The sequence below is a fragment of the Oncorhynchus nerka genome, linkage group LG11 (genome assembly GCF_034236695.1).
Source record: "Oncorhynchus nerka isolate Pitt River linkage group LG11, Oner_Uvic_2.0, whole genome shotgun sequence".
In the NCBI taxonomy this organism is placed as follows: Eukaryota; Metazoa; Chordata; class Actinopteri; order Salmoniformes; family Salmonidae; genus Oncorhynchus; species Oncorhynchus nerka.
Window position 1 is genome coordinate 13,241,421 of NC_088406.1, and position 9,439 is coordinate 13,250,859.

Here is a 9,439-nt window from a genome sequence, read left to right on the forward strand (position 1 = left end):
GAGGGCAGTGACTGTTTGGTAATAATGGCTAGTTGACATGTTTATCTCCTGCACAGAGAGGGCAGTGACTGTTTGGTAATAATGGCTAGTTGACATGTTTATCTCCAGCACAGAGAGGGCAGTGACTGTTTGGTAATAATGGATAGTTGACATGTTTATCTCCAGCACAGAGGGCAGTGACTGTTTGGTAATAATGGCTAGTTGACATGTTTATCTCCAGCACAGAGAGGGCAGTGACTGTTTGGTAATAATGGATAGTTGACATGTTTATCTCCAGCACAGAGGGCAGTGACTGTTTGGTAATAATGGCTAGTTGACATGTTTATCTCCTGCACAGAGAGGGCAGTGACTGTTTGGTAATAATGGCTAGTTGACATGTTTATCTCCTGCACAGAGAGGGCAGTGACTGTTTGGTAATAATGGCTAGTTGACATGTTTATCTCCTGCACAGAGGGCAGTGACTGTTTGGTAATAATGGATAGTTGACATGTTTATCTCCTGCACAGAGAGGGCAGTGACTGTTTGGTAATAATGGTTAGTTGACATGTTTATCTCCAGCACAGAGAGGGCAGTGACTGTTTGGTAATAATGGCTAGTTGACATGTTTATCTCCTGCACAGAGAGGGCAGTGACTGTTTGGTAATAATGGCTAGTTGACATGTTTATCTCCAGCACAGAGAGGGCAGTGACTGTTTGGTAATAATGGATAGTTGACATGTTTATCTCCAGCACAGAGGGCAGTGACTGTTTGGTAATAATGGCTAGTTGACATGTTTATCTCCTGCACAGAGAGGGCAGTGACTGTTTGGTAATAATGGCTAGTTGACATGTTTATCTCCTGCACAGAGAGGGCAGTGACTGTTTGGTAATAATGGCTAGTTGACATGTTTATCTCCTGCACAGAGAGGGCAGTGACTGTTTGGTAATAATGGCTAGTTGACATGTTTATCTCCAGCACAGAGAGGGCAGTGACTGTTTGGTAATAATGGATAGTTGACATGTTTATCTCCAGCACAGAGGGCAGTGACTGTTTGGTAATAATGGCTAGTTGACATGTTTATCTCCTGCACAGAGAGGGCAGTGACTGTTTGGTAATAATGGCTAGTTGACATGTTTATCTCCTGCACAGAGAGGGCAGTGACTGTTTGGTAATAATGGCTAGTTGACATGTTTATCTCCTGCACAGAGGGCAGTGACTGTTTGGTAATAATGGATAGTTGACATGTTTATCTCCTGCACAGAGAGGGCAGTGACTGTTTGGTAATAATGGTTAGTTGACATGTTTATCTCCTGCATGTTTTCACATTGAGTAATGTATGTTGTCTCAGTCATGTTGTCTCTAAGTCCTATAACAGGAATGTGTGCTTGTGCGTGTGGGAAGAATATCACATCCTGGTATCAGAACAGGACAGAATGCTGCCTGGGGTCTACACACACACACACACACACACACACACACACACACACACACACACACACACACACACACACACACACACACACACACACACACACACACACACACACTCTTAGTTATGCACATAATTACGGTGTGGCTTTGTGATATGGGGCAGCAAGAGAGGGGGATGAGGGAGGGAGCTTAGTTTCTATTCCAGGGAATGTTTACAAGGAGTGTTTGAATTCCAGAATTCACTCAACTAAAAGACCAAACGAAACCAGATAAATATTCACTTTCAAAGCCTTCGAATAGCTCTACTGTTAATCACCGTAGGATCAGAATGGCAGAGCTCCACCTGTGTGACTGTTTTGCATGTTATTTTGGCATAACATGTTTTTGCCGATTGCTTACACACTGAAAGTGAACGCTTAGACAAAAGCATCAAACCCTTAACTTTTGTAACCATGCCTTAAACAAAGGCACCAAAAGTACAAACACATTTTCTGCTTTGCACTTTGTTTGCAATTCTGCAACACACCTTGCAAAACACTACATTCTGTTTCTTACATTTGACACTTCATTCAATAATGAAATCTCTTGCAATCATTGGGAAAACACTTCTATTCAAAATGCAAAACATACCTGAAATTGGTAACACCCATACACACACACACACACACACACACACACACACACACACACACACACACACACACACACACACACACACACACACACACACACACACACACACACACACACACACGAAAACACTTCTACAGTAATTGAATGCCAATTAGTCTGAGCCTTACCACTACAAATAGACCTCAGGTAAGATCACCTCTTTTGTGAGAACTATGCAAACATGGAGGCAGTGAGAGTGAGAGGAGGAGGACAAGGACAAGAACAAAGAAGGGGCCCAGGCAATAGACAGAAACATATTTCCGACGACATTAGGGCCACTTTGGTGGACCATGTCATAAATCATGGCCTGACGATGAGGGAGGCTGGGCAGAAAGCCAGCCCAACCTGAGTCGCTACACGGTAGCATCCATAATACAGACATTTAAACTGGAGAACTGGTATGTATTCAATTTTCTACACTAGACTGTACCTATGTAATTGTTGCACATCATTCTGCATCACAGTACATTACACTGTTGTCCTTCAATATTATGTCTATGCTCCTCAGTGAACAAAAAATACATTGATATAGTGCTGTGAAGTACATGTAATACAGTTTCGATGTTACTGTGTACAGTATGTAAAAAAGAACCTAACCAATGACATCATATGCATTTTCTATAGAACTGCCAGACAGTTCTGTGGGGGCACGTGCCTTGCCTGTAGCTTGTAGTTTGACTGAATGTGTCTCACCCAACCCACTCCCCCACCCCCAACCCCATCCTTGTGTGAAAATGAAGACATTGTAGTCCTGTGTTTTGAGTTACACCATATTCACGGTACAGTCTATGCATTTTCTGTCACAGAGAGTCTCAACTTTGATGCAGCTGCACAGCCTCATAAGTTCATTTTCATTGATGAAGCTGGATTCAATTTAGCTAAAATCAGGAGTTGGGGCCGAAATGTTATAGGACAAAGAACCATTGTGAATGTCCCTGGGCAGCGCGGGGGAAATATCAACTTTTGTGCCGCCATTAGTCTGCAAGGAGTACTCCATCACCATGGTCCCTACAATACTGCACACATTATCATATTTCTGGATGCACTACATAATGCAGTTGTACAGGACAGACCAGAGCAGCCCTGGTTTGTTGTCATCTGGGATAATGTTAGTTCCCACCGAGCTGCTCTGTTCAGGGACTGGTTCACCAACCACAATAACTTCAAAGTTGTATACTTGCCCCCTTACTCCCCGATTCTCAATCCGATTGAGGAATTATTTTCGGCTTGGCGTTGGAAAGTGTATGACCGCCAATCACATGCCCGCCTGCCTCTATTGCAAGCAATGGAAGAGGCATGCGGAGATATTGAGGTGGGGTCATTCCAGGGTTGGATACGGTACGCAATGCAATATTTTCCCCGTTGCCTAGCCAGGGATGACATTGCTTGTGATGTGGATGAGGTGATGTGCCAGACCCTAATAGAAGACGGGATCCATAAACCATATTTTTTATTTACCATTGCACTGTACTTTTACTGTAATTATTTTGTTTACATACAGTAACATTTTGTATTGAGTACTGTAATTCTACTTTTCTTTGTGTTTTAGGTTGTTGTAAAAACCTGCAATGGCAAAACAAATAAGCTGTATATATTTTTTTCTGACGCCTTTCTATTTTTGTGTTAATTGATATGTGAGTAGATGTACTGTACTGGAACAATCCTTCACAGAAGCTTGTATGAGAAAATTTAAAAGGTATACAAAGTACTAAAGACAGACAGAGTTTTGTATAAAGTACATCAGTGTGTTGCTGCTTTGAAAGAGTAATTCAAATGGTGTATGTGTGTATCATTTTGTTGCAAAAAATCCCATTTTGAAAAAGGACTGTTAGGTTTTGATTGCAGAGTTTCATTTTGACATAGAAGTGAGATGTTTATCTACAAGTGTTGTGTGCAGAGTTTTGATTAGAGGTCGAGCGATTCATCAGAATGGTCGATTAATTAGGTCCGATTTCAAGTTTTCATAACAATTGGAAATCTGTATTTTTGGACACCGATTTGGCCAATTATATTATATTATAATTAATTTTTTTACACCATTATTTAATCTTTATTTAATTAGGCAAGTCAGTTAAGAACACGTTCTTATTTTCAATGACGGTCTAGGAACGGTGGGTTAACTGCCTTGTTCAGGGGGCAGAACGACAGATTTTTACCTTGTCAGCTCGGGGATTCAATCTTGCAACCTTACAGTTAACTAGTCCATTGCTCTAACCACCTGCCTCACGAGGAGTCTGCCTGTTACGTGAATGCAGTAAGCCAAGGTAAGTTGCTAGCTAGCATTAAACTTATCTTATAAAAACAATCAATCAATCATAATCACTAGTTAACTACACATGGTTGATGATATTACTAGTTTATCTAGCGTGTCCTGCGTTGCATATAATTGATTTGGGCCGCCTAATTTGCCAGAATTTTTACGTAATTATGACATAAATTTGAAGGTTGTGCAATGTAACAGGAGTATTTAGATTTATGGATGCCACCCGTTAGATAAAATACGGAACAGTTCCGTATTTCACTGAAAGAATAAACGTCTTGTTTTCGAGATGATCATTTCTGGATTCGACCATATTAATGACCTAAGGCTCGTATTTCTGTGTGTTATTATGATATAATTAAGTCTATGATTTGATAGAGCAGTCTGACTGAGCGATGGTAGGCACCAGCAGGCTTGTAAGCATTCATTCAAACAGCACTTTCGTGCATTTTGCCAGCAGCTCTTCACAATGCTTCAAGCATTGAGCTGTTTATGACTTCAAGCCTATCAACTCTGGTGTAACCGATGTGAAATGGCTAGCTAGTTAGCAGGGAGTGCGCTAAAAGTGTTTAAAACGTCACTCGTTCTGAGACTTGGAGTGGTTGTTCCACTTGCTCTGCATGGATAACGCTGCTTCGAGGGTGGCTGTTGTCGATGTGTTCCTGGTTCGAGCCCAGGTAGGGGCGAGGAGAGGGACGGAAGCTATACTGTTACACTGGCAATACTAAAGTGCCTATAAGAACATCCAATAGTCAAAGGTATATGAAATACAAATGGTATAGAGAGAAATAGTCCTATAATTCCTATAATAACTACAACCTAAAACGTTAGCTTTCTTACATGGCACATATTGCACTTTTACTTTCATCTCCAACACTATGTTTTTGCATTATTTAAACCAAATTGAACATGTTTCATTATTTATTTGAGGCTAAATTTATTTTATTGATGTATTATATTAAGTTAAAATAAGTGTTCATTCAGTATTGTTGTAATTGCCATTATTACAAATAAATTGTAAAAAAAAACGTCCGATTAATCGGTATCGTTTTTTTGGGGGTCCTCCAATAATCGGTATCGGTATCGGCGCTGAAAAATCGTAATTGGTCGACCTCTAGTTTTGACACAATAAGCCAAATTCTGCAACAATTGTGTAAAGCACTTGTTGTAAGTGATTGTGTGAGTCTCATTAATTACTAAAGACAAAGTCACTGAGAATAGATCTAATGGGGGCTATCCCGACAATAGCAGCATGAATGAATAGAAGAAAAGCTATTTTTTTAAACGCTGCAGAACTGCACGAGTAGACAACCATGGGATTGTTTGTGTGTCTGTGTGTGTGTACGTACTTAGGGATGCTTCTGCAGTCTCTATTATTTATGTCCTGCAGTTACACAGCTGTGGAGCAGCAAGAGGGAGAAATTACAAGAAATTATCGGTCAGGACAGGGGATGGGTATACTGAGGTAGTATAACACACAAACACACACACACACACACACACACACACACACACACACACACACACACACACACACACACACACACACACACACACACACACACACACACACACACACACACACACAGGTGACACATACAAGCAACACATCACTTTTAGAGGACAGCATCTTCAGCCACAGAGAAAGACAGAGAGTGACTGAGAGAAAGAGAGACAGACAGACAGAGACAGAGTGACAGAGAGAGGGTGACAGAGAGAGTGACAGAGAGTGTGACAGAGCAAGAAAGAGAGTGACACAGAGAGAGAGAGAGAGAGAGAGAGAGAGAGAGAGAGAGCACTTGTGGTGAGTAAGCACAGCACAGCCCAGCTACAGCAACAGAGCACAGAGTAGGGCTGTTACGGTGACCGTATTACCGCCACACGGGCGGTCACGAGTCATGACGGGAGTCAAATTCCACGTGACCGTTTAGTCACGGTAATCTCCGAGCTCTGATGGTCATTAGTAGCCTGTCAAACTTGCTAACTGCCTGGTACTCAGCACTCTACTGTCCCTCTAATCACTCTGACGTCAATGCAAATGTATCACAAATCGAATCAGACACTTCACGAGAGCCCATGACCGCATGTTGCGCAACATTTCTATAGGCTGCGCAATTATGTGAGAAAACAGAGTGATGGCCTCTACTAAAAAGAGGAGAATCCCATCAGCTTTCTATAGGCTAGGTCTACTATATTTATTTCTCAACTTTCCTAATATTAAGCAGATTGCTTCTCTTTACAACAGGAATATAGTGTACCTGGCTGGCATGAAAATGAACTATAGGAAAAGCGTCCTTCATAGATGTTGAAACAGCAACGCTGAAACAGCGACCCTGTTCCTCAAGACAGGTGCATGATAATAGTCCATTCTAAATCCAAACAAATTTCACACATATATTATTTTGTATATGTAAAGACAAGATTAAATCAATAATAGTCTGATGGGTGACAATATTGGCCTATCACATTTGAATGATGCCCAGCTTAAGGCAAGAAACTGCTGTCGTGACGTGACTATCATTAATGCGATGATGGTTATCTTATCAAATCAATTAACTATGTTTAATTGATTACGTGATTATATTAATAATGTAACAATTAACTCAGTAACTTGGGACACCGCAGGAAAACATATTTAACGAGTTACTATCTCCCGAATTGAACTTATAAGATATATTCATATGTATAGATAACAGTCACTTACTAATGTATTTTTACCTCATACCAGTCTCATTCTGAACGTCATAATATTCTATAAATCTGCACGAACCCTAGTCTACATGATGACTCAGTTTACACAAATTGGCTTAATTATTTATTTACGAGCTACTGAAATAAATCACACAGAAATACATAAACAGGTTGAAATGATTACTAACATAATGCAATGAAAAGTCCCTAGTGGACTAACTCGATATGACTGCTGGTTACACAATGAAAGGGGTGGGGAACCAAACAGAGGGAGAAGGAGAGACAAAATAATTAAACTATCGTACATACAGTTGAATAATACGCTCATCGTAAATATGGATATTTAGCATCCAAACAAACGCTCATTCAGATTTAGAAATGCAATGTACATATTTACACTTGTATGTCTTTGTCGTCTCCCTCTGTTGAAATTGCCCAATCCGTCTGTGTCACACCCTGATCTGTTTCACCTGTCTTTGTGCTTGTCTCCACCCCCCTCCAGGTGTCGCCCATCTTCCCCATTATCCCCTGGGTATTTATACCTGTGTTCTCTGTTTTTCTGTTGCCAGTTTGTTTTGTTAGTGAAACCTAACATCGTTTGTTCCCCTGCTTCTGTCTGTTTCTTGCTCCTGTCTCCTAGTCCTTCCCGGTTTTGACCCTTCTGCCTGCCCTGACCCTGAGACTGCCTGCCGTTCTGGACCATTTGCACCTTCTCTGGATTACTGACCCCTGCCTGCCTTAAACCTGTCGTTTGCCTACCCCTATATTAGAAATACACTTTTGTTTCTTCGACACTGCCTGCATCTGGGTTATACCTGAAATGTGATAGTTAGACAGAACGTCTTTGGTTGTGTAAGTCTCTGGTTGTCCACCAGATGTCACCATGTCCTTAGTAGTTGTAGTAGTAGCTTTCTTTGTTCTGTAGCTTTCTTTGTTTTGTTAGACTGGATACAATGGTCGCACTTCATCTTCTCACAAATGAGTGATGCACCGATATGACATTTTTGGCCGATACCGATATCCAATATTTTCCTTGCCAAAAAAAACCTGATACCGATAACCAATATTTTAAATTTTAGCTGCCTTTTAAGCATTCTAGTACAGTTAAATAGTTAACACACACACAAACACACACACACACACACACGGACGCAGCGGTCTAAGGCACTGCATCTCAGTGCAAGACGAGTAGCAACAGTATCTGGTTCGAATTCAGGCTGTATCACATCCGGCCGTGATTGGGAGTCCCATAGGGTGGCACACAAGAGGCTCAGCGTCGTCCGGGTTTGGCCGGGGTAGGCCATCATTGTAAATAAGAATTTGTTCTTAACCTTTTGGGGATAGGGGACAGCATTTTCACTTTTGGATGAATAGCGTGCCAGGAGGGAACTGCCTCCTACTCTGTCCCAGATGCTTATATATGCATATTATTACTAGTATTGGATAGAAAACACTCTAAAGTTTCTAAAACTGTTTGAATGGTGTCTGTGAGTATAACACAGATGGCAGGCGAAAACCTGAGAAAAATGGAATTGTCCGGTTGGAACATTAATGAAGCTTTAGGTTAAAAACATCCTAAAGATTGATTCCATACTTAGGTTGGCATGTTTCTACGGGCTGTAACGGAACTTTTTGAACTTTCGTCCGACGTTCGGCGCGACCCGAACGCACTTTTGGATTTGTTTACCAAACCGCCCTAACAAAAGAAGATATTTGGACATAACTGATGGACATTATCAAACAAATCAAAACATTTATGGTGGAACTGGGATTTCTGGGAGTGCATTCTGATGAAGATCATCAAAGGTAAGTGAATATTTAGAATGCTATTTCTGAGTAATGTTGACTACCCAATATGGCGGGTATCTTTTTGGCTGCTTTGTTGTCTAAAGGCTGTACTCAGATTATTGCATGGTTTGCTTTCTCCGTAAAGTTTTTGTGAAATCTGACACAGCGGTTGCATTAAGGAGAAGTTTATCTAAAGTTCCATGTATAATAGTCATATCTTTATCAATGTTTATTATGAGTATTTCTGTAAATCGATGTGGCTCTGTAAATATCACCGCATGTTTTAGAACTACTGAATGTAACGCGCCAATGTAAACTAAGATTTTTTTTATATAAATATGAACTTTATCAAACAAAACATACATGTATTGTGTAACATGAAGTCCTATGAGTGTCATCTGATGAAGATCATCAAAGGTTATTGATTCATTTTATCTCTATTTCTGCTTTTTGTGACTCCTCTCTTTGGCTGGAAAAAATGGCTGTGTTTTTCTGTGGCTTGGTGGTGACCTAACATAATCGTTTGTGGTGCTTTCACTGTAAATCCTTTTTGAAATCAGACACAGTGGCTGGATTAACGAGAATGTTATCTTTAAAATGATGTAACATACTTGTAT